The 6,000-nt window shown below is 43.8% G+C and overlaps 1 protein-coding gene across 1 annotated transcript in view; it reads right to left on the minus strand.

Annotated features, from left to right (window-relative positions):
* The window catches only part of rab27b (RAB27B, member RAS oncogene family), a 151,726-nt gene extending 146,177 nt beyond the window's left edge, over positions 1-5,549 (minus strand). The window contains exon 1 of the mRNA XM_072574125.1: positions 5,296-5,549. The gene's annotated coding sequence lies outside the window, so the exon portion shown is untranslated. The remainder of the gene's footprint in view (positions 1-5,295) is intronic.
* Between the last annotated feature and the right edge of the window lie 451 nt (positions 5,550-6,000).

Here is a 6,000-nt window from a genome sequence, read left to right on the forward strand (position 1 = left end):
GCATCCAGGGAAATTTAACAATCAGCCAAAAAGGCAGATTGGACCTCAGATTATAACTTTATCTGAAGGATAATACCTCTAACAGCGTGGCACTCCCTCAGGACTGCACACAAAGTGTTCAGGTTTCGGATTCGGGATAGTCAACATGGCTTTGTGCGTGGGAAATCATGTCTCACAAACGTGATTGAGTTTTTTGAAGGAGTAACAAAGAGCATTGATGAGGGCAGAGTGGTAGATGTGATCTATACGGACGTCAGTAAGGCGTTCGACAAGGTTCCCCATGGGAGACTGATTAGCAAGGTTAGATCTTATGGAATACAGGGAGAATCTAGCCATTTGGATACAGAACTGGCTCAAAGGGTGGTGTTGGAGGTTTATTTTTCAGACTGTGACCAGTGGAGTGCCACAAGGATCGGTGCTGAGCCCTCTACTTTTTGTCATTTACATAAATGATTTGGATGTGAGCATAAGAGGTACAGTTAGTAAGTTTGCAGTTGACACCAAAATTGGAGGTGTAGTGGACAGCGAAGAGGGTTACTTCAGATTACAATAGGATCTGGACCAGACGGGCTAATGGGCTGAGAAGTGGCAGATGGAATTCAATTCAGATAAATGCAAGGTGCTGCATTTTGGGAAAGCAAATCTTAGCAGGACTTATACACTTAATGGTCAGGAGCTAGGGAGTGTTACTGAACAAAGAGACCTTGGAGTGCAGGTTCATAGCTCCTTGAAAGTGGAGTCGCAGATAGATAGGATAGTGAAGAAAGTGTTAGGTATGCTTTCTTTTATTGGTCAGAGTATTGAGTATAGGAGTTGGGAGGTCATGTTGCGGCTGTACAGGACATTGGCTAGGCCACTGTTAGAATATTGTGTGCAATTCTGATCTCCTTCCTATCGGAAAGATCGTGTGAAACTTGAAAGGATGTTGCCAGGGTTGGAGGATTTGAGCTATAGGGAGAGGCTGTACAGTCTGGGGCTGTTTTCCCTGGAGCTTCGGAGGCTGAGGTTTATAGAGGTTTACAAAATCATGAGGGCATGGATAGGATAAATAGGCAAAGTCTTTTCCCTGGGGTTGGGGAGTCCAGAACGAGACAGCATAGGTTTAGGGTAAGAGGGGAAAGATATAAAAGAGTCCTAAGGGGCAACTTTTTCACACAGAGGGTAGTACGTGTATGGAATGAGCTGCCAGAGGAAGTGGTGGAGGCTGGTACGATTGCAATATTTAAAAGACATTTGGATGAGTATATGAATAGGAAGGGTTTGGAGGGATATGGGCTGGGTAAAAACAATGACTGCAGATGCTGGAAACCAGATTCTGGATTAGTGGTGCTGGAAGAGCACAGCAGTTCAGGCAGCATCCAAGGAGCAGCGAAATCGACGTTTCGGGCAAAAGCCCTTCATCAGGATGAAGGACTTTTGCCCGAAATGTCGATTTCGCTGCTCCTTGAATGCTGCCTGAACTGCTGTGCTCTTCCAGCACCACTAATCCAGGATGTGGGCTGGGTGCTGGCAGATGGGGCTAGATTGGGTTGGGATATCTGGTCGGCATGGACGGGTTGGACCGAAGGATCTGTTTCCATGCTGTGCACCTTTTTTTTAGATTAGATTACATTAGATTAGATTACATTACAGTGTGGAAACAGGCCCTTCGGCCCAACAAGTCCACACCAACCCGCCAAAGCGCAACCCACCCATACCCCTACATTTACCCCGTACCTAACACTACGGGCAATTTAGCATGGCCAATTCACCTGACCTGCAGGTCTTTGGACTGTGGGAGGAAACCGGAGCACCCGGAGGAAACCCACGCAGACATGGGGAGAACGTGCAAACTCCAAACAGTCAGTCGCCTGAGGCTGGGAATTGAACCCGGGTCTCACATCAGCTTTCACAACCTTTCTTAACCACTGTGCCACCGTGCCGCCCACAAACTCTAAGTGAAATTTATTTTCCTACTTAAAGCTGAAGGTACAACCTCTGAATCAAGATATTTGCTGTCAAATCCAGTGACTAGTCAAGCTCATATATCATACATTAATTATGGGACCTTGTCATGACCTTGTCATGTTCAGCAATGCTAATTTTCTAAGTTAAAGTGAAGTGGTAATTAAATGGTGGAACAAAGAGAGATAGATAAATTTGTATTTTTATTATTCATTCTCAGGAAGTAGGTTTATCTTGTCCTGAGAAACAATGTTGAATATTGACACAGACCAGTCCCAGTGGTAAAGTTGCACTCACAGGGCAGAATCTTATCGTTTTAGTTTTTAAATTAGTGCAGGCCATTTTGCAATCCAGCCTACAAGATACAATTGCCTGCATCATTTTACTCAGTCAATTAACACATAGCCTTTTGGAGCCCTGGCTTGCTAAGGACAGTGGCCATGCTGTGCAATCAGAGCACCATGGCACCAGTTCAACGCTTAAAGGAAACTATGGTCATAGCTGTTAGGCAATCACTGTGGAACAGGAATCCTACTGGATAACTTGCTGTGGCCCTCTGGTACAAGGGCATTAGGAAATTGGAAGGAATGTAAAGTCTCTCCTGCTGCAAGGAGGACATCCCCAGACAACTGAGTGGAGAGGTATGTTTGACGTTGGGAATACTCTGATGGCATCATCAACTTTCTTCCAAAAGTGGGCAAGTAATTGCTCAGGTGGGCAGTTGAATGGCAGCAGGTTTCGCTCACTCCCAAAAAGCTGGCTCAGTGGTGGGAAAGTGGGTCTAAATCACTGTAACTAATGCCACTGCTCCGAAGTCTTAGTTAAACCTGTGCAAAGTAGGCAGTGACACCATTCAAACAATGTGAATTTTTAAATCCATTGACATTTCTGCCAGAAATAGTGAGGACAAAAAATTTGTCTGGACATGTTGCTTATCTCAATTATACAGAATCTGGCCATTGCTGGAAAAGTACACATTCTGTAAAGCTTTTCATCTTTCGCTACTCAGAACAATTTGCAAAAATACCCCAATAAGGAGGAACTACAGTTTTATCATATATGAGCAGAGCAGGCTACTGATTGATTCTGATTGATGTAGATCATATTAAAATTACTACAAGACAATCTTATGGAATTACAAAACTTGGCAGGAGAAATGAAAGATAACATCCAATAGCAAAAACAAATCTCATATGTATCACCAACAGGAAGCTTTAAGTTCTGTAATGAAATTTTCCGACAAGTAGACACATAACTAGACCATACCCATCACGAATGAATAAGAAAGAAGAAAGTGATCCAAAGACATGCTGCATGATGCTGCACAGATCAATGTTGGAAATACATCAGTGTCATATCTATGATCAAAGATTTGGAACAGAAAACAGGAAAGGAGGGAACAAAGTAGACTGACCATTTCTTTAAAATACAGAATAGATTTTAAGAAATGAAGCAAGTATCAGCAATGACAAAGCACAAGATTAACCATCTGTGCAAACAATAAAGATCATTCATTTTCAGAACAGTTTGCCCCCACTCTCTCTTCCCAATGACTATCCTAATGGAAGAAGCTGCAAAACAAAATATCACCTCAAGACTCAACTCTAGAAACATTTGGACAGGTACATCAATGGGATAGGTATGGAGGGATATGAACCAAACGCAGGTAAATGGGATTAGATAATTGTGAAAACTTAGTGACATGGACAAGTTGGGCCAAATGGCCTGTTTCCATGCTGTGAACTCTTTGACATTCTGGGGATCACCTTTGACCAGAAACTGAACTGCCATGGTAGTAATAAGAGCAGGTCAGAGGCTGTGCATCCTGCATAGAGTGAGTCACCTACTGATTCTTCAAAGCATTTGTGAGGCACAACTGTGTTACAAGATGCTCCATTTGCCTACATGTACACAGCTTCATGACTCAAAGAAGCTCAACATCATCTAGGGCAAAATAGGCCACTCAATGGATACCCTCCAACTTATTTTGAAGAGTTATCCTCTCCATCACCAGTGTGTATTATCTACAAGAGGTTTTTTAATAACTCATCAAGATTTTTTGGACTAAGTCATTCAAAATCTCCTATGAAGGAGCTAGTGTGCTTCCAATTAAACCTGTTGGACTATAACCTGGTGTTGTGTGATTTTTAACTTTGTACACCCCAGTCCAACACCAGCATCTCCAAATCATTCAAAATCTCAGTTTTTAACACACAGAAGAACACGGGTTCCCTTCAAGCCAGCACTATCCTGAGTTGGAATTGTTGTTCCGTCATTGTCACTGGCTCATTCCCTGACCTGACAACAATGGGCCTACAATGGGAGATATTTAAGCAGACAACTCGCTATCGTCTTAATAAGACCATATGATATAGGAGCAGAAGCAGGTCATTTATCTTGAAGTACACAGGAATCAAGGCTTCGGGGGGGAAGGCAGGAAAGTGGACGTGAGGATTGCCGGGTCAGCCATGATCTCATTGAATGATGGAGTCGGCTCGAGGGGCCGAACGGCCCTCTCCCGTTTCCATTTCTTCTGGTCTTATTTAAGCAGAGTCTTATCTGGGGACAAAGCGACCCAGCTGGAAAGAAAGGTTGTGAAAGCTGATGTGAGACTTGCAATTTGCCACTGAGGCTGAACAAGCACTGCTCATACTATGAGAAACCTGGGAGTTGCCTTTCCTTCTGAAAAACCACCAGCTTGCTTGGCCGAGCTAAATAGGGAGTTTTCTCACTCTGATCAGCTGCCCGGCTTTATCTGATTGAACGTCAGCAACCCTTCATCAGAGGCTTCAAACCGCTAATCGTTGGTCACTGCCAAAATGATTTCCTGCATCACAACACAGTGAACTTCAAAAGCACTTCATTGAACAGCAAGAAAGTATCTTGTGCGGTCCCGAGACGAGAAAGGCTTTTTTCAATGCAAGGCAAGCCCTTCTGGATACACACACACATACACAAGAGTGCGTGGATTTGGTTTTGTTTCCATGAGCTTCATTTAGAATCAGATATGGTGTTGGTTCCCTCTCCGGCAGATGTGTGATTGAGCGAGGATGGCAAAGTGACACGGCTCCGTAACAAGCTGGGAAGATATGGCAGAAGAACACGAACTTCAGAAAGGGCACATCCTGGACTGGTATAGCCCAGCACTTAAGACACACTCGGCAGGTTCCCGAGCCCAGCCAGTTAGGGGATGTAACACAAATGCAGGTTCAAGTCTAAAACATGAATATGGAGAATATAGACCTTGAAAAAATGGATCACAATTAGTTTCAGCGATCATTTCACACAGAGAGGCAGAAAGTCTCAGTAAAATAAAAATGAACCCCTATTTAAAGCAAGAATAAAACATACCGAGATGTACCGACTCCAAACGGCTGGAAAGCTGATGGATTAACTCCCTTTAAAAATAACTAGTCCATTCCTTTTGCTTGCCTGCAGCGCTGGTCTGGTTGCACACAACTGCCAGATGTTATCCAGTTTATGCACGGTTTGCAACGACACACACACACACACACAAAATCGCCTGGTCAGGGTCGAGTTCGTTCAGAAACAGAAAATCTCAACACGACACAGAGGAGCGACCAGCCTCGGTCCTCCCTCTCCTTTTGCTAATGCCCGGGCTCTGACGATCAGCTGGAAATGGAGAGCTCTCAGTTACCCACCCCCCCCAGCTCCTAACGCTGTTGCTGTTACAAACACAGCCCTCCCTCATTTCCACTTCAAAGGTCCTTCTACTGCAATTTCTCAGTCTGGAAAAACGGAAGACCAAAAAAATAAACAAACACAGCAATGTTAGTTTGTGCAGTCAGAAAGGGAAGAACTCATTTTTACAATAAACTTGCAAGAAGATCCTATACTGATCAATGGTGTTTACATCGATCTGGAATACATAGATACTTAGCAGTAGTGCAGCGGAATGGGACTGGTACTGCCCATGGATCTGGAGAGAGTAGGCATTAAACCTCATCCGTGTTTTTGTTTATTATTTCAGTGTTCTTGTTTCACTTCCTGCCCATGGTTCAGCAACTCCACAACCATGTCTTTCTTCTAATGTCT

The sequence above is a fragment of the Chiloscyllium punctatum genome, chromosome 1 (genome assembly GCF_047496795.1).
Source record: "Chiloscyllium punctatum isolate Juve2018m chromosome 1, sChiPun1.3, whole genome shotgun sequence".
Lineage (NCBI taxonomy): Eukaryota > Metazoa > Chordata > Chondrichthyes > Orectolobiformes > Hemiscylliidae > Chiloscyllium > Chiloscyllium punctatum.